Genomic DNA, 19,026 nt, shown 5'->3' with positions numbered 1-19,026 from the left:
GGGAAGGATTGGGGGCAGGAGGAGAAGGGGACGACAGAGGATGAGATGGCTGGATGGCATCACCGACTCGATGGACATGAGTTTGGGTAAACTACGGGAGTTGGTGATGGACAGGGAGGCCTGGCGTGCTGCGATTCATGGGGTCGCAAAGAGTCAGACACGACTGAGCAACTTAACTGAACAGACTGAATGTTTTTCAAATGGCTATTCAGTTATTAGGATGTATAAACACTTACTAAATTGTTTACACCTGAATATTTCATAAAAATATTCAGCCTCTGAGCATTGTGAAAAATTATTTCAGCACTAAAGGCCCACAAACTGAGGAAGTTTGGGAACCTCTGCAGCAGGTGTTTTTAAGTCTCTGCATCAAGGAGCCATGAAGGAGCTCCCAGGGCGGACCCAATCTGCCCCAGCAGCATGTGGGTAGCTGGCACTCAAGCCTGTGGATGGCACACTCAGGCTTCCCCCACAGCTGACAGAACAGCTGCCCCTCTGCCTGGAAAGATGAGGCGGCACACCAGCTCCCTCTGAGCCCAGAGGCTGCCTACATCTGCATCAGCTTTATCCCAGGCTCCTGGGCTCCACTCTGAACTCCCTCCTTGAAAACTTACATTCAGCAGGAACCTCATGAATAAAACCCTAAGCCAGCCCAGAAGCCAGCAGGCCAGCAGGGGACTTCCACACACACTCAGACTTGAGCAATGCCCACAAACCAAACCATTAATCCACAGAGGGAGGGAGTGATGGGAATCTGGAAAAGGGATTCCACAGACAGCCCAGCGCTGAAAGGCCAACTGGGCTTTTGGGTGAAGATTTAAATGAAAACTATGTCTTTGTGTCCTGCGAGTCTCCCCCAGCCCCACCACCACCCTGGGGGTCTCTGGTGTGATACATTCCCTCCCTCTATTCTTCCTTGAAGTTATAATCCTCTGTTGGTGACATCACAGCTGTTGATACAATAGCCAACTGTTGTGATGTCACAAGACTCCAACTTTTATCATTTTCAGTAGGGAGTGGGGTTAGAGAATGTGATAAAAGGCTTGAACTGAATAAAGTTATAGAACTGGAATTTGCTTTTTCATGCTAATTTCCCTGGTAATGAAGGGCACTGGCTCAGAAAATGAAAGGCAAGCAAGCCACTGGCAGCAAGGCTGTGTGCAGATTCATCTATACCAACGGGAGTGTGGTGGGGTAGTGGGGCTAGGACAGAACAGAGACAAAAGTTTTTAATTCCAGGATTAGCCAAATATGAAGATCTTCTCAGTCTGGCCAGATTCAGAACTTTCTCTTTCCATTATCCGTTGTCTGAGCCCAGGGTGAGCAGAGCAAAGCTGAAAAGCAGGAAAGGCTCCAGGCTGGAACGTTCCCTGGAAATTAACATTTGTGAAACTGCCTTGGGTTCTGGACTTCACACTGTCCGAGGGACAGACTCAGTTTGGACTGCATCCTGAGGACCAGGATGGACAAGGCATTCACAGGCATGTCACAGGAGAAATGACTAAAGAACCAAGAATGTTTACCCTGGAGAAGAGAAGACTGTGGATGGGCAAAGCTGAAAACTGCCTTGAGAATTCTGAAAGGCCCTCATGTGAAAAAGGGATTAGATATGTTATCTGTGGTCCCCCAAAGAGACCTTAGACAATGAGAAGATCCAGAATGGCCAAAGTGAGAACCTTTTATTCTTAAATTTCAATTACAGACAATAAGTTCTTTTTAATTCCTCACTTCTAAATTATAGACTAGGCTCTTGAGGACAAAGATGGTTTCGGTCACTATGGTATACCCCAGAATTTAGAGTAAGTGGCACATAGTAAGAGCTTATTAATATTTGTGAAATAAATGAACAAATGAAGCAAGGACAATGGTCTGCTTGAAGTTAGTGCTTTACTCATTCACTCGAGAAGTACTTTTGAATCCCTACCACATGCCACTCGCTCAGTTAAGATGCTGGGGATACAAGGGTGAGAGAAGTAGATAAGGTTAGTCTTCCCCTTCCCCTGCTTTGTAGATTAGCACAGAGCACGTAAGGTCCCTTCCACTCTTGAGATTCCTTCCTTTTCAGAGATGACTAAGATATTTTAAACTGAGAGGAAACAGGACCCTAATAGATAAACCCCACCCACCACTACTGCTACTGTTCACAAGCCTGGAAATCTGGACCAAGCTAAGGCTACCTTCAGCCAGGGAGAGGCCCCCATGCAGAAATAGCCCAGCGCTTGACCAGCCCAGCCCAACCCAGCTGGGCATTTTATCAAAGACCCCCAAGCACCCCAGACAAGACAAAGTAGGCTCCTATTAAACCAGGGCTCCCTCAGCCCACCAATAAGTCAGTACAGTCCAGTTAGGTAACCTGGGGTATTTCAAATACCCTCACTTCTCTAAGGAACTTAAAATGTCCCCATCAGCTTCAGACTACTATCTTGCAAGGAAAGAATTCCAAGATCTTCCAGGTTGTACTGGGGACACAGACTTGGTTCCAACTTCTGAGAGTATGAACTAAAGGTAATGAAACTAAAGGTAACGAAACAGATGATTTAACAACTATGATATGCAATATACCAGATACACAACATACACAGACATTCTCCTCTTCAGGGTAGTCCTTCGAGGCCTGAATGTTTATTCCAATACATTCTCAAAACATTCCTAAAATTCCTGTTTGGCAATTGCCCTCAGAAACTTTGGAACATTATCTGAATTTTCTCTGAAGAAAAATCTGCATCCATTAAGGATGCTAACTCATTCAGAACCATAGGACAAAAAGAGTGCAAACCAGAGAAAAATACCTTGGGTCAGAAGAAGCAGTAACTGTCAAGCAACCTGTGGAGCCTTGATATCAAAAGGGGTGCATACTGAGACTGTCCCAAATCTCCAGTTTTTTAATATAATTTAATTTAGGTTAATTTATTTTTTTGGCCATGCAACATGGCTTGTGGGATCTGAGATCCCCGACCAGGGACTGAACCCGCACCCTCAGCAGTGAAAGCACGGAGGTTCCCTAACCACTGGACAGCCAAGGAATTCCCCAAATCTCTACTTTTTAAGAGAACAACTGTTTGAGGTCCCAGACCCCTCCGAGTATATAATAAACACCGAGAACCTCCACAGAAAATTTCTAAGAACATAAACTTCTGTCTACCAGTTTAGGAGGTTCACAAGTGCCCAAAGTTCCTCACAGACTCACTCTAAGCATCCTTGTGCTAACCCACTTTACCTGCCCCACAAGTGTACAGGTAATTCTGAGGCCTATAGAACTCAGCAGGTGTGCCAACACTGGGCACTGAGAGCGTGCCAACAAGGTGCCCTGCTTCCCTGAGTCCTTGCACCACTGTTTCAAACCTGGATGCCAGCAATTTACAAACTACTATGCATCACAGGCCTTCAGGAGTGTTAGGAATAGTTATATCCTGCCATATATGGAATCTAGAAAAATGGTACTGATAAACCTATTTGCAGGGATAGGGATAGAAACACAGACGTAGAGAACAGACTTGAGGACACAGTGGAGGAAGGAGAGGGTGGGACAAATTGAGGGAGCAGTAATGACATAAATATACTACCCTGTGTAAAATAGATGGCTAGTGGAGGCTGTTGTATAGCACAGGGAGCTCAGCTCAATGCTCTGTGATGACCTAGAGGGATGGAATGTGGTGGGGGTGGGAGGGAGGCTCAAGGGGCAGGGGATATATGTATACATATGGCTGATTCATGATTTGTACAGCAGAAAGTAACACAACATTGTAAAGCAATTACACTCCAATATTTTTTTTTTAAAAATGGAATAGTTGAATGCAAAAACATCAGACACAAATGCCAAAGATCCCAAGACTCAAATGTGAAATGTGACATTTTCTAAAGTGGTTTGTGAACTGGTGCTGAAGACAATTCCTAAAGAGGATCAAACCTACCTTGGGTAACCACAGGTTTTTAGCCATGTAAGTGCACATATGAAGAGCAAGCTGTGGGCACAGCACACATTTCTCCCCTTCCCTAAGTTCCCAGTCTCCCTAAGGGATGCATGGGGAAGATGCCTCCTCCCTTCTTCTGGGCCAGCCAGCATGCCCACCAAGCAGTTCTTGACACACAAAGAGCCACCCAAGTCACATCTGACTCATGCCAGAGCTCTCTGTAATGAGGTATGACATGTGTCTAAGCTCTTGTATATTTTCACATTTGTAGCCTACAATTAGGCATTTCTGAGGGATGTAGCTGACTATCGTTCTGTTTTGTGACCTATAATTATTCACACAGGCATCACAGCCCATCCAGGCAACTGTCAGGCTGGAGGCACTCTGAGCTCAGACCTCACGGAGGGGGTTGCTTGGCTCTAGAGTTAGTGACAGGCCTCCGGGGTCCACACTGCTCTTCCTGCGCTGCACGTGGAGATGCTATCCCCTCTGTTCCCTTCACCAACCTTCCTTATCCACTGCCCAGCTCAGCACAGTGCAATCCCAAGCCCAAAGGTTGGCATCTCTGTGGACCCAGTACCCGCAAATAAGGACCACTTTGCTGGACATACTCTCCATTACTGAGGCCGTAGTGATTTAAAGCAACTTCTCAAACTCCCTACAGATCTCTCGCTTGAGGAAAAATGGGTCACATCCACCAGCCCACAGAACTGTGCAGTCCACTGCTGTGGGGCTGGGCTGTGGGAGCCGACATGGGCCACCTCTCTGAGCCAGCCTCTCTGCCGCTAGTTGCAGAGGCCTTGCTGCTCCCAAGGGCTCAACAGAAAAATTCTCCCCCTTGCCAACACCCACCACCATGCTTCCCCAATGCCTCCCTGGATAGGAGGGAAGGCCTGGTCAGCCCTTAAGATCGGTCCCTAATGATATTTCACATTTATATTTAGTTCCGTTAAGAACTGGTTTCTTGATTCTTTAATGGAAGCTCAAGTCTTGATTCTAAATATAATCAATGATACTGTCACTAGCCAGCACAGAGCAGCTGTGAACTACGGCCCATACTCAGAGCAGCACGCACTTTACGTATGAGCCCAATATCTCAGCCACAATTACTATGCAAGTTACCCTTCTTCCCCAACTCCGGTTCCAAGTCCTTCAGAGTCTAAAAAGCTTTCAACTTACCAAAACAACATTCACTGCTAGCTGATTTGAGTCTGCCAAACAAACCCCAGTGGTTAAATGGAAAAGGTATTTTCTCCATTTAACAAAGGAGACTGGCTCAGGGAGGCTGTCTTGCCCCCAAGGTCACCCAACTAGTAAGTGCAGAACCAGGTCTAAAACTACTATGCACTTCTTCATATGTCAATAATTAACTACCTCATCTGGCTTACTGTAAGAATAAAAGGATTAAAATACGAAAAGTGTTTGGAATAGTGTCTGGTCCAGTGTGAGGACTATGTTATTACTGGTGCTGTTGCTGTTATTATTAAGAATATTATTACCATCACCACCCAAAACCCTCCCATTCCAAACTTAAAGCTCCTTCCTCTCTGTCCTTGTGCAACTTCGCAAGGATTACTCAGGGGGCAGCTTCATCTAACCTGAGTGAGTCTAGACCCTGCAGTTTGCCTGTGGCATCTGGAACTTACCGGGCTTTCCATCTTACCACTCCACAAACTTCCTCATGCTTTTGTGCACACTCGCATGCACACATATAACTACCTTTTTTGCAAGTCTGACTCTCTAGTCTCTCAGCCTCCAAGGTCATGTATGCTATGTTAGCCAACACTCTGTGGCTTGCCCTCCCTGCAGTTCCCAACTTTTCACTCATTTGGTTCCTCTCTCCTACAATCAGTTAATGAGTATCTGTTTACCAGGCACCGGGGCGGGTAATATTTCTTGCCCTTCGATACCAAATGAGAAGCACAGGAAGAGTGGGACACATAAGGGGAGTGAGAGCACAAAGGTCCCAGAAAATAACTGTCTGAGAGCAGCACAATAGATTTTAGAAAAGCAATGCTGAAATGAGAGTGACTAGACGTACCTGGGCGAAGGGAGAGAAGGATAGTCAGAGGTAAGAGAACAGCATTTAGACAGGATTTCAAGGCTGAATTATACAGAATATGGTCATCTCACACTCCAGCATGAAGGGGCTGTATGTGTATACACTTGTATATGTGTGGACAAGAGAGACAGAGACGAAGAGAAAGAAAAAAGGCAAAGAGAGAAAAATGAGATGTAGGAGGCTGAGCCCACACTGCCTGGGGGCGGCAGGCAGCTGGGACAACACACGTCACCGCTGCCTCTCCACAGTCTGAGCGGCAATCCCAACTCCTTGGTATGCTTACAGTGCACCAATTTTAAATGCAAAATCCTTTAACAACTGTTTTCTCTTTCCTTCTGTCTTCCCTTCCTTCTAAAGGTCTGTTTATCTCAATTCTCATTTCTGCCCCACTCTGAGCCCGGAGTTTTAGTGCCAATGCTTTTACACAAATCCAGCTTCACGTCCTGAGCAAAATATAATTTCATAGGAATGTAATTCTGGAATGATCTCATTGAAAAAGCACATCCAGCAAAGGCCATGAGCAAATTTCAGGCCAGCCCATTCACACCCAGAGCCAAGGAGATCGCAGACCCCTTTCCCTTAAATGGACAACATGCCTGGGACCCAGCAAAGCACACCAGCTGCCCACGGGTATTATCCTGCCCACAGCCAGCCTGCCTGCTTGCAGCCTGAAGCCTGGGCCTTGAGCAGCGACCACCACAAACCATTCTGCACCATACAAAGACAGATTCCCAGGAGAGCATCCAAGCAAACAGGCCTCACTGCCTAGACCCTCCCCATGTCCCTTGGGAGGGCTCTGGCTGCAGGCCAGGAAACATCAGCTGGAACTCCTAACACCCTCCTCACAACCCTGTCAGGCAGATGATCCGGCAGCCAAGCTGGTGCAAATGCTCCCCACACCCACCTGCCTTCCCTACCTCTGAGAAGCTCAGCTGCTATCCAGCTCTACTGAGAAAGTCAAGAGAGTAGGGTGTTTCTGAAACCAGATGGCAAAGCCAGGTCTAGTCCCGTCCAGAGGACTGAGACAGGGTAGAACAGGGGAAGAAATAATATGCTCAAATGGACTTTCAAAAATTCTAGCTGAAAAATCACTAAGCTGGAATCTTTGGGAAAAAATGTCCTTATTCCAAATCTGTACTTCACCCCTATGAATCCTCATAAAATGGACCAGAAGAGGAAGAAAAAAATGAATGGCTTGCAGGGCCGACAGGAACTCTATATATTATCTTTGCAACTTTTCTGCAAATCTGTAACTCTTCTGATATAGAATGTTTATTAAAATTAGTGGTTAGTCATTGTTTCCTCTGTAAGGAATAATGGGAAGAGTAGTCTGGGGTATGAATTCCAACTCTACTTCTACTAGCTACCAAGCTGTGAATAAGCTTTCGAGGCTTCAGCTTCCTTAACTCTGAGGTGGAGATGACAGCTCTAAGTACAAAGTATTCTTGTGCAGATTAAATAAGATACTGCAAGCAAAGCACTTACCACTGCCCAAAGTGCTTTCTTTCTGGGCAGTAGCAGTTCCCCAGTTTGGCCAGCCTTCACCTTGGGTTCTTGGTGACTGCAGTTGGAGGCCCTACCTTCACTCCACAGCCCTACAGTCTCTATGATTTACAGCCTTTTCCACACACGGCATCACAATTTAAGCCCACAGTAATCACCCAAGGGCTGAAAGCCACCTCATGGCATGTTCCAACTAGCAAGAGCACACCTTTGTTGACAGAAACATGTTCTCCTTCCTACAATAGGATCCAATGTCACTGCCAGGAGCTGAATTACTTTTGTGAGGTTCACGGGGGTCAACCGGAAGGAAAGGCAGAAGTTGACAGAGCTGGGCTTGCAGTACAATCAGCCGTCCATGTTAGGAGGTTGGCAGGGGAAGAAGTATGCTCTCAAAGTTGCCACAGAAGACTCTTCACCCCTCAGCAGCACCACCATCCTCAGCCCCTCACATGAAGCTGGGCTGATAAACGACATTTCTGCCAAGTTAATGGCCATAATAAGTTCCCTAAAGCCAAGAAACAAGCCCTCAGGCGGGGCTTGAAGTTGCCCTCCAGCCCTGCAGCCAGGCCACTCTATGGCTCTTGGTTCCAGGATGTACTCTCCATTTTCCTCCTACAAGACTGAGGTGAGTAGACAGGGGCCCCTTCCCACTCTCCTAAACGGGTGGGCTGGAGGCCAAGGAAAGAAAAAGGGCAAGAAAGGTATGGCTCTGGTGTCATATTCTCTCTCTGAAAATCACTCACAGGGATATCAGGTCCTTAAAAACTCTCCTAAAACAAAGCAGAAGTCTAATCTCACCCTGAAAATTTAGTGTCCAAATAAGGGAGCAGTCAGTGCTAGAGAACTGTTAGCTTGTTCCAACTTTGAAAAGCCCTGTGAGAGAAGCAGTTCCCAGGCTTGGGATTCCACTGACAGGTTGTAACCTCTCGAAACACTAATGGGTACATTCTAGTGGCTAATTTCTCTGACCTTCCAGATGGCTGTACTGGGGACACACCCCAGCTGAGGCCCAAGGACATTAGTTCCTGGCAGCGAGTGTGCAAACGCTGAGCAGCCCAGTTGAGCCAGACAACAGCCCCAGCTCCAGAGGCTTCAAGGACACATTTTGGGAAGCAGAGTTCAGGAAGAAGATGTCCTTGGAGCTATTTCTTATTTAACCAAATAAGAGCCAAATATAGCCAAATATGAAGGAGCTAACTATGTCATCTGCTGTGCAATTTTTCTCCAGCTAATCACCTCATACCAAGCTTACTACAATGGTCTCTGATTACATAAAGAGCACTTTACCAAGTGCCAGCCATGGAGGCAATATATAAATGTGAAGTGTTACCAGTATCATTACTAGTTCCCCTTTCTTCTTCCACCCCCTCCTGCTCATAAACAACTAAGTATCCTAGAGTCTCAGTATCATCATCATGTTGCTCTTTGGGGCTCCTTAACTGTCAATCACGGGCTTCTCTGGTGGCTCAGATGGTAAATAATCTGCATGCAATGCAGGAGACCCAGGTTCGATCCCTAGGTCAGGAAGACGTCCTGGAGATGGGAATGACAGCCCACTCCAGTATTCTGACCTGGAGAATTCCATGGATAAAAAAGCCTGGTGAGCTACAGTCCATGGAGTCTCAAAGAATTGGACATGACTGAGTGACTAACACACACACACACACACACAAATGCCAATCATACCAAATCCAGATTCCTCTGGGTCCTCCAGAACCTTGTCAAATGCTACCAACTAATCTCGCTTCCCTCTTCTTCCTTCCCTGCTGCTCTTTCAATCACCCCTCTCTACCCTACCACCACCACTCCCCTACCACCCTCCATCCCCCTCCATGCAAAGACACACAGACTTGCACACACACCCCCTGCCACACACACACAAATGCACTTCCATCTCCAGGCAGGACACCTCCCTGCTCCATACATGTCCATTTCTGCATCTGCAGCTGTGTTTTTACACTCAAGCCATTTCCAGCCTGGAGTTCTCCCCTTCCTCCTTGCTATCCAGATCCTACCCATGCTCCATGGCCCAGTCTAAGGTCCCTCCCAAGCTTCAGTTGGGAGACTATCAGATCCACAAACAATGAGCAAGCACCTCCTCTGTGTTAGGCACTAGGCCACTCACTAAGGGCAGGGGAAAGAAAACAACACAATCCTCCATGCTCCTAAGTGGGGGGGGGGGGCCTCCCCACGAACCTCCCCTTTCACCTGAACTGTGTAGGTAGGGGAGTCAAGAACCAAACCTCAGAGGCGGCTTGTTGCAACATCTGCAGGGGCAAAGGTGGGGGTGGGAGAGGAAGTCCAGTTGGGTGGGGTGGACTTGCCTCTCCTTCAGCCTTTCTAAGAAGCGCCCCCAGGCATGGTGGTTTAGAACATACTCTAGTACAAGAACCATCATTCTCTCTGCCCACCTTGGGGACCACTGTCTCCTGCCCTGCTTTGGAGTTTTATCAGCTTCAGAGGCCGGCTGGGTCCAATCTCATTCAGTAACAACCTTAGTCAACTACTCCTCCCAAGAACCAGATACTCAGCTTCATAGCGCTACCCTAAGCCAGGGAACAGAAAGAAAGCAACCAACCCTTTCCTTAGGAGTTCCCAGACTTTGCACCACTGTGACTGCATAGCTACTGGGGGCCATGTCAGGGGCAACCCTTAGGCGCTCCAGAGGGTGTGCGATTCTCAGACCCTAATAATAACTTCACTCCTCTCTCTCCTGGTCTAGAAAGGTTACTGAATGGGAGTCAGATTGCTATCATTATAGGAATAATCCCGCATTCCTTCTCAACTGTTAAAATAGGTAACCTATTCACATGCACCCTGGTCCTTTAACTTCTACAGTAACAAATGGAGTAACTCCACATGACATATCATATCAACGCAGCAGCTCTTTCCCCTGAATCAGAAACAGAAGAGGCTCTCCAGACGTCATCTTAGACTTGAAAGAAAGGAAGAGAGAACACCGAACCGCCCCAATTTACAGTTCCAGCAGTAGAAACTCACAGTCTTCCTCCTCACCCGTCCTCATCAGTCTGTCTACACCTCGTGTTTCCAAAGAAGCTCCTCTCACGTGAGACTCAACTTTTACTTCTTGTAACAGCTAACGATTCAGGCTCCTGCGAGTAAGATCACTCTTCCTAGCCAGGCTCAACTGGCATCAGGAACCATTCTAAGGAAGCTCACTCAATACACCAGTCATGTGTTTGGGTGTGCAAACCTCAGGGGGCTCTAACAGGTCAGGGCTGCCAGAAAGGCCACGGCTGCTGCTGATCCATGTACACCACTTGTGGGCGCAACAAGGGATTAACGAGCATAAGCCTTACAGAAAAGGCAGGACAGAAGGAAGAAGCTGCTGCCATCAGCCCTCGAGGATCACTAGCACCTAGCTCAAAGGTGTGTGTGCCTGAGCACAGCTATACTCAACTGAAACAAGCAAGTCTCTGAAACCTGTGGCATCCAGAATCATGTTTTCTACTTTCTTGCCTCTAAGACTTTGCTTATATAGTTCTTGGCCTCCCAGCCTGCCCTCTAAGGGCAGTCTATTGCTAAAGGCTGAAGGGAGGGCCCAGGGCACACTATGCATCTTTAGAGACTTAGCTACACATTTCCAGTCTCCTTTCACTCAGTCCCTCCTCTGCCCTTGACAACTCCAATTTTCAGTCTCCACATATGTGTCTGTGTCTGCACTTTATTTATACTACCCATGTCTGTTGTTAGCAACAGAAACAAAGTACTTTAAGGCAGAAAAGGCAAGCCAGCCAACTGGCCTGCTGCTCTCCGTCCTGCTTCCAGCTCAGGGAAGAGGCTGTAAGGGATCCTTCGAGCTCCAATCGACCGTGTGGGCTGACAGCTCCCTTGTACCAGGGGAGCTGGCATGGAGCTTGTTCACCCCGAAGTCAATCACAGCAGTGTGGGGCCCCAACTACCCACCCTCCCTCTTCTTTCCTGGAAGCCATACCCTGAACAGTTCACCTGCCTCTATGCTGACTACTGCTGGAAGGCAGACCTTCAAAAGCCAGAACTCAGGAAGCCCACCCTCCTCCCTTGTACACCAGGAGACTGTAGAGATGCACAGGCATTGACTCCCCTGATCCAGACTCTAGAGAAGTGACCCAAGGCTAAGTTTTACCTTCATATCCTTTACCACCTTCAGTTTTTCTGCTACTGATAATCTTCCAAGATCTAGTATCAACCTCCTCAATAAAATCAACAGTAGTAACTGATCACTGCTTTGTTTTTAGCAGAGGGCAAATAAACATGAGATGTGATTCCTGAACTCAAGGAGCTCACAGGTTAACTCAGGGAAGCAAGACATAATAGGAAATAATTCAAATGTGAGTTTCAGAGTAAAAGTGCTCAAAAGCACAGCGGGTGGGAGCTGAGGGGCTCATGAAAGGATTTCTGTGGGAGACAAAAAAAGAGACAAGTTTTAAAGGACAAAGAGTAGTTGAACAGAATGAGACAAAAAGTTGTTTGAGATTTAGTCAGACTATGACTCAAGGTCCCAAGGCAGGAAGAATGGCAGCCCTGGGAGGTAAGGAGGAAAGAGAATAGTCTGACGACAAAAATAAAACGCTCCCCTCAGGGTCATCATACCCTGTTGTCCTTCTGCCTCTGTCCTGCCTCTGCCAAGAGCATGGTCAGTGCTTGCTTTTTCTGCACTCCTCTGAAATCCTCTCGCCTAGAGTGCACAGAACACAGCCAGCCCAACTCCCTAAAACTGAAAACACCCAGCTGGAACTCTTGGTACTCAAGGATCCTGCCTCCACAATAGGACAAACTTCAATCACAGTGGGTCAGGAGCTGGGTCTCTTGTTCTTCTGGGCCAGGTCAAGGTAAGTCTGATTCTTCACTCGAGAGCAGGAGAAGGGGGATGAAATTTTAAGTACAATCTCTGGTTCGCCATGACAACAGTCTCTCCTCTTTCCATTCACACTTACAATCATTTGTACATTCAACTAATATATACTGAAGACCAACCACGTGTTAACTAATGTACTTAAGTGCTGGCTGGGACAGCAAAATCCATCAAGCATGGGGCCATCCACAAAGAGCTGACATTCCAGTAAGGAGGATACAAAAGACACATAAATACAACAAATGCCAGGAAGACTATTTTAAGTGCCAGTGGGGACATAAAGGCTGTGGAAATGTAGAGGGGGATCATTTTCAGTAAAAGAAGCAGAAAGGGTTCATAGAGAAGGCTGCCCTTGCACTGGTCCTGGAAGATCAAACAGCAAAAGAATAGAGGGGCGACCCTGGGTGGATGGAACTATATAAGCAAAGTCTTAGAGGCAGGAAAGTAGAAGACATACAAAGGACAATAAGATGTTCAGTCTGATGGGAACTTAATGGCAAGTATACCAGAGAGAAGAGCTGGAAAGAAGGAAATAACCTGATCTTAGAGGCTTGTGAGAACCAAATTAAGGATCTTTTCTCTGGGAAATCAAGGAACTATTCTGAGAAAGGAATAATGGATCAGGAACTGTGCTTCTGAAAGATGAAGCCACACTCAGAAATCTAGGGGCTATACAGTTGCTGCAACATGGATGGACCTACAGATTATCAAACTAAGTAAAGTAAGTCAGACACAGAAAGAAAAATACTGTATGATATTGCTTATATGTGGAAAATATACAAAATAGAAACAGACTCACAGACTTAGAGAACAAACTTATCGTTACTAGGGGAAGGGTGGAGAAAGGGATAATTAGGAATTTGGGATGGACATGTACACACTGCTTTAAAATGTATTTATCCATGTATTTAAATATATTTATCCATGTATTTAAAATTGATAACCAAGAAGGACCTACATAGGAAACTCTGCTCAATGTTATGTAACAAACTAAATGGGAAAATGTACAACTGAATCACTTTGCTATACATCTGAAACTATCACAATATTGCTAATCAATTATACTCCAATATAAAATAAAACATTAAAAAAAAAAAGAAATCAAGAGGCTATAGCAGAAGTCTGTTTTTGTAGTCCACCAGGACTGAAGACTGCAGTGAGGATAAGAGGGAGGGGACTCAGGTAATCAATTACATGCCTAGAATTCTTGTCTTTGAGGTTCAGGTTGACAGAACAATAAATGGGCAGTCCTGAGGGTGGGGCAAGGGCCAGAGGGAGTATTTAGGGGCTTGGGGAGGAAAAGGAATTTCAGAGTTTAGGATCCTGAAAGTGGAATACCTCCAAGTGGTGAGGCCAGAGCTACGAGCACCTTAAGAGGAATGAAGATACAGTCTTTAAAGTTGAAAAGACTGAGGGACTCTGAGGCCAGAGCACTGAAGGATTCTCAGCATAAAGTCCCAAGTCCTATTATAGCAGACAGGAGACCTATGAAGAAGGTTGTAAGCAACTAATGTGGAAGGCAAGAGGTAGTCAGCACCAAGAAGGACAGGAGATATGTGTGAAGGGAGAGACTGACTTCCAGTGGAAAACGTTGCCAGGCAGGGCTGCAAGCAAGGTCAGGGAGTAGACAGTGAAAGTCAGTGGAGGAGAGGAAGTTGCTTGATTAGAGTGGGTCGCAAGGGAAGTGAGATCTTCAGGGAAAAGCCAGGTTTCAAGTAGGAAGGCTCAAAGAAAAGGTAGAAAACAAGAGGCAATACCATTTTTTGTCTATCAGATCAGGCAATCAAATGATAAAACTAATCCCAGAGTCAGGCGGAGGGTGGCTAACAGAACACTCTCAGATCCTGGTGGAGGTCCTGGAAACTAGCACTTTTCTGGAGGACAATTTAGGATTATATAAACTCTGATAAATACATGTTCACATTGATACTCTACACAAAGTTAAAAGACAAGCCACAGCCAGGAAGAAAATACTGCAAAGCACACAAAAGACTAAAAATGAGAACACATTAACTTAGAAAATCAATAGGAAAAAGATAAATAACCCAACTGAAAAACAGGTATTAAAGATATGAATAGACAATTCAAAGAAGAGGAAACCCAAATAACCAATACAATATGAAACAATGCTCAATCTCTCTGAAATCAGGAAAATGTATATTAAAGCAATTAGATATTATTTCATATTAATTCGATTGGAAAATACTGAGAAGTATAGAATCTCCAAGTGTTAGCAAAAATTTAGGGAAATGAAAACCTGTATACATTGCTGGAAACGCATACAATCACTATTGACAGCAATCTGGTACAACCTAACAAAGTTGAAGAATCACATACCCACTTCAGGTGGCCGGCGTACATAAACTCTTGTGCATTCCTCGTATAAGGCTGCTCATCACAGCCTTGTTTGTAACACACAAAAAGTGGAAAGACTTTAATCATCTCTCACTATCATGCAATGGCACATCATATACCAATTAAAACAATCATTTTATACATGCATACTTTTCAAAAACGATACTGAGTGAAATAAACCAGGCTGCAAAAGGCTGCATGCAGGAATGGTGTCATGTGTATAAAGTGTTACAACACACAATACTATACATTAATTATGAACACATATATACATATAAAGGATAAGATATGCATGGGAATGAGGCATATCAATTTCTGAGAGAAAAGGACTGGGGAAAGCTTAATTATATCTGTCATATTAAAATTTTTTTAAATAAGAGACCTGAAGCAAATATGGTAAAATGTTAAATTTATTAAATTTGGGTGATGGGTGCACAGGCTTTTATTATATAAATTTTTTTCTTTTGCTTAAAATATACTTAAAATTTTAAAGATATCATTAAATAGTTCATGTACATTATATACTATTTGATATAGCAATTCCATTTCTAGAAATTTATCCTGAAGTTATACAAAAAAGGATAGATATTTAGACATTTACTACCACATGGCTTTTTAAAAAATAATTGTATTTATTTACTTATTATTTTTGGCTGTGCTGGGTCTTCAGTGCTATGAGGGCTCTTCTCTAGTTGCTGCAAGTGGGGACCACTCTCCAGTTGCAGTGCGTGGGCTCCTCATTGCGGTGGCTTCTGTTGTTGTAGAGCACAGGCTCTGAGGCACCCAGGCTTCGGTAGTTGTGGCACGTGGGCTCAACAGTTGCAGTTCCCAGGCTCTGGAGCACAGGCTCAGTAGTTGTGGCGCAGTCTTAGTTGCTCCAAGATATGTGGGATCTTCCCAGACCAGGGATTGAACCCATGTCTCCTGCAAATCCTTTACCACTGAGCCACAGGGGAAGCCCCAACATAGCTTTGAACAGCAAAATAAAAGAAATAACCCAAAAGTCCACTGTCAGGAGATTAAATAAGTATTGATTCATCCATACAATGGAATTCTCTACGGAGCATTAAACATTACAAAGTAGCTCTATCTATGTCCCTGGAAGATACCCACATAATATTATTAGTCAAGTGTTAGTTGCTCACTTGAGTACGACTCTTTGAAATCCCCTGCCAGACTCCTCTGTCCATAGAATTTTCCGGGCAAGAATACTGGAGTGGCTTGCCATTTCCTTCTCCAATTATTAGTCAAAGAAGAAGCAAATAACAATGCTATGTTTATATTTTGAAAAAGTATATCTAGAACACATAAGAAAAAAGATCCAAAAGGATATATACCAAAAAATTAAATTATGCTATCTCTGGTAAAGGGATGATATGTGATTTTTACTTTCTTCCTAATATTTTTTTGTTATGTAAAATATTCTGCAATGAACATGCATTTATTTTATTATTTTAAAAAAATCAATAAAGTTGATTAACTTTGCACAAAAGAACAGAAAAAGGAAGAAGGAGATGGGTCTGTCAATAGGAGGGGGATCTTACCTGGAATAATTCAAGAGGCTAGGAGAAAAAGAGAGAGATATTGAAGACAGAAATGTAACAAAAGCTCTACAAAAATGGAGGGTTTGAGAGAGCAGGGCTCAGACGTTTTCATCCAAGGTAAGAATCTTCAGTAAGAAGAGTAAGAGGGTAAGAGGTAGGTGGGCAGCTGGGGATAGCTCTTTGTAACTGAAGGGCAGAGAGTGTGTGTCAGAGAAAACTAACAGTTCCCAAATTTTACACAAAATGTTGATAATTATTCATTCTCTATTTCACAGTTTCTGAATCTGGTATGGAGACTAGCTTCTTTTGGTGTAGCTTTATTGATGGAAAGAAGATTCTTGGCTAAGCTTCCTGGGTATAAAGTCCGTCATAAGAACAAATCCCTGAAGAGTGGAGTTTTCAGCCCAAACTATCTTTCCTTTCTTCAATTCACCCCACATTCCCACCCCTCACATCCCCTCAGCTTTAAGGACATGCTAGTCATGACTGAATTATGTGTGATGAGAAGGTTGACTGAGGCAACAAAAGCAATCGCCTCACAGTGGCCTGACCTTGGTCTTGTCTGCACAAACAGCAATTCTATTTCTCTAAAATTAGTGAGAAAGGCAAGGAAGACTCAAAGAACAGAATGAGAAAAGCGGGCTGGGGGGCAAGGTGGTAATCACAAGCCAATCTTGCATACAGGCAAACGTGAAACATCTACACCCTAAACCAACCAAAAAGGTATTGGCCATATAGCATCTATGAACCAAGACAGACATTCTCTTGGTAGTGTGTCTTCCTTCTGGGTGCAGTACCTCTGTCACATAAGCCCCCAGAGGGTCAAGTCATTGATAAGAAAGCATGCCTTGGCAAGGTACAACCTCTGAGACTCCAGGAGTATACACTGAAACGAAGCCACTCTTTGCGCTGCCACACACTGTGGGTTTCATCCAAGGAGTCAGCTACCTGCATTTCCACAGCAATCAAGCTTTCCACCCAGGCCCCAAATCCTGAATTTGGGCTATGCCGATGGAAAACCATCATCAGCATTTCTTTCCATTAAGAACTGACTATATAAACTACAATGAGGTACCAACTCACACCAATCAGAATGGCTATCATTAAAAAGTCTACAAATTAAAATGCTGGAAAGGGTGTGGAGGAAAGGAAATTCTCCTACACTATTGGTGAGAATGTAATTAGTGCAGCCACTATGCAGAACAGTATCAGTTCAGTTCATTTGCTCAGTCGTGTCCGATTCTTTGCGAAACTATGAACCACAGCATGCCAAGCCTCCCTGTCCATCACCAACTCCCGGAGTTTACTCAAACTCATGTCCATTGAGTCAGTGATGCCATCCAACCATCTCATCCTCTGTCGTCCCCTTCTCCTCCTGCCCGCAATCTTTCCCAGCATCAGCTCTTCGCATCAGGTGGCCAAAGTATTGGAGTTTCAGCTTCAGCATCAGTCTTTCCAATGAATATTCAGGACTGATTTCCTTTAGGATGGACTGCTTGGATCTCCTTTCAGTCCAAGGGACTCTCAAGAGTCTTCTCCAACACCAGAGTTCAAAAGCATCAATTCTTCGGTGCTCAGCTTTCTTTAGAGTCCAACTCTCACATCCATACATGACCACTGAAAAAACCAAAGCTTTGACTAGATGGACCTTTGTTGGCCAAGTAACGTCTCTGTTTTTTAATATGCTATCTAAGTCGGTCATAGCTTTTCTTACAAGGAGTAAGCATCTTTTAATTTCATGGCTGCAATCACCATCAGCAGTGATTTTGGAGCCCAGAAAAATAAAGTCAGCCACTGTTTCCTCTGTTTCCCCATCTATTTGCCATGAAGTGATGGGACCAGATGCCATGATCTTAGTTTTCTGAACGTTGAGCTTTAAGCCAACCTTTTCACTCTTCTCTTTCACTTGCATCAAGAGGCTCTTTAGTACTTCTTCACTTTCTGCCGTAAGGGTGGTGTCATCTGCATATCTGAGGTTATTGATATTTCTCCCAGCAATCTTGATTCCAGCTTGTGCTTCCTCCAGACCAGCGTTTCTCATGATGTACTCTGCATATAAGTTAAATAAGCAGGGTGACAATATACAGCCTTGACATACTCCTTTTCCTATTTGGAACCAGTCTGTTGTTCCATGTCCAGTTCTAACTGTTGCTTCCTGACCTGCATACAGGTTTCTCAAGAGACAGGTCAGATGGTCTAGTATTCCCATCTCTTTCAGAATTTTCCACAGTTTATTGTGATCCACAGTGTCAAAGGCTTTGGCATGTTTTTCTGGAACTCTCTTGCTTTTTCGATGATCCAGAAGATGTTGGCAATTTGATCTCTGGTTCCTCTGCCTTTTCTAAATCCAGCTTGAGCATCTGGAAGGTTCATGGTTCATGTATTGCTGAAGCCTGGCTTGGAGAATTTTGAGCATTACTTTACTAGTGTGTGAGATGCGTGCAATTGTGCAGTAGTTTGAGCATTCTTTGGCATTGCCTTTCTTTGGGACTGGAATGAAAACTGACCTTTTCAGTCCTGTGGTCACTGCTGAGTTTTCCAAATATGCTGGCATATTGAGTGCAGCACTTTCACAGCATCATCTTTCAGGATTTGAAATAGCTCAACTGGAATTCCATCACCTCCACTAGCTTTGTTTGTAGTGATACTTCCTAAGGCCCATTTGACTTCACATTCCAGGATGTCTGGCTCTAGGTGAGTGATCACACCATCGTGATTATCTGGGTCGTGAAGATCTTTTTTGTACAGTTCTTCTGTGTATTCTTGCCACCTCTTCTTAATATCTTCTGCTTCTGT

The 19,026-nt window shown here is 44.7% G+C and overlaps 1 protein-coding gene across 11 annotated transcripts in view; it reads right to left on the bottom strand.

Moving 5' to 3' along the window:
* Positions 1–19,026, bottom strand: part of DENND2B (DENN domain containing 2B) — a 197,720-nt gene that overhangs the window by 73,657 nt on the left and 105,037 nt on the right. The gene's annotated exons all lie outside the window — the stretch shown is intronic.

Source organism: Giraffa tippelskirchi, chromosome 11 (assembly GCF_054371585.1).
Source record: "Giraffa tippelskirchi isolate mGirTip1 chromosome 11, T2T-mGirTip1v1.2.pri, whole genome shotgun sequence".
Lineage (NCBI taxonomy): Eukaryota > Metazoa > Chordata > Mammalia > Artiodactyla > Giraffidae > Giraffa > Giraffa tippelskirchi.
Note: the sequence above shows the minus strand (reverse complement) of the source record. Positions and strands in the feature narration are given on the sequence as shown.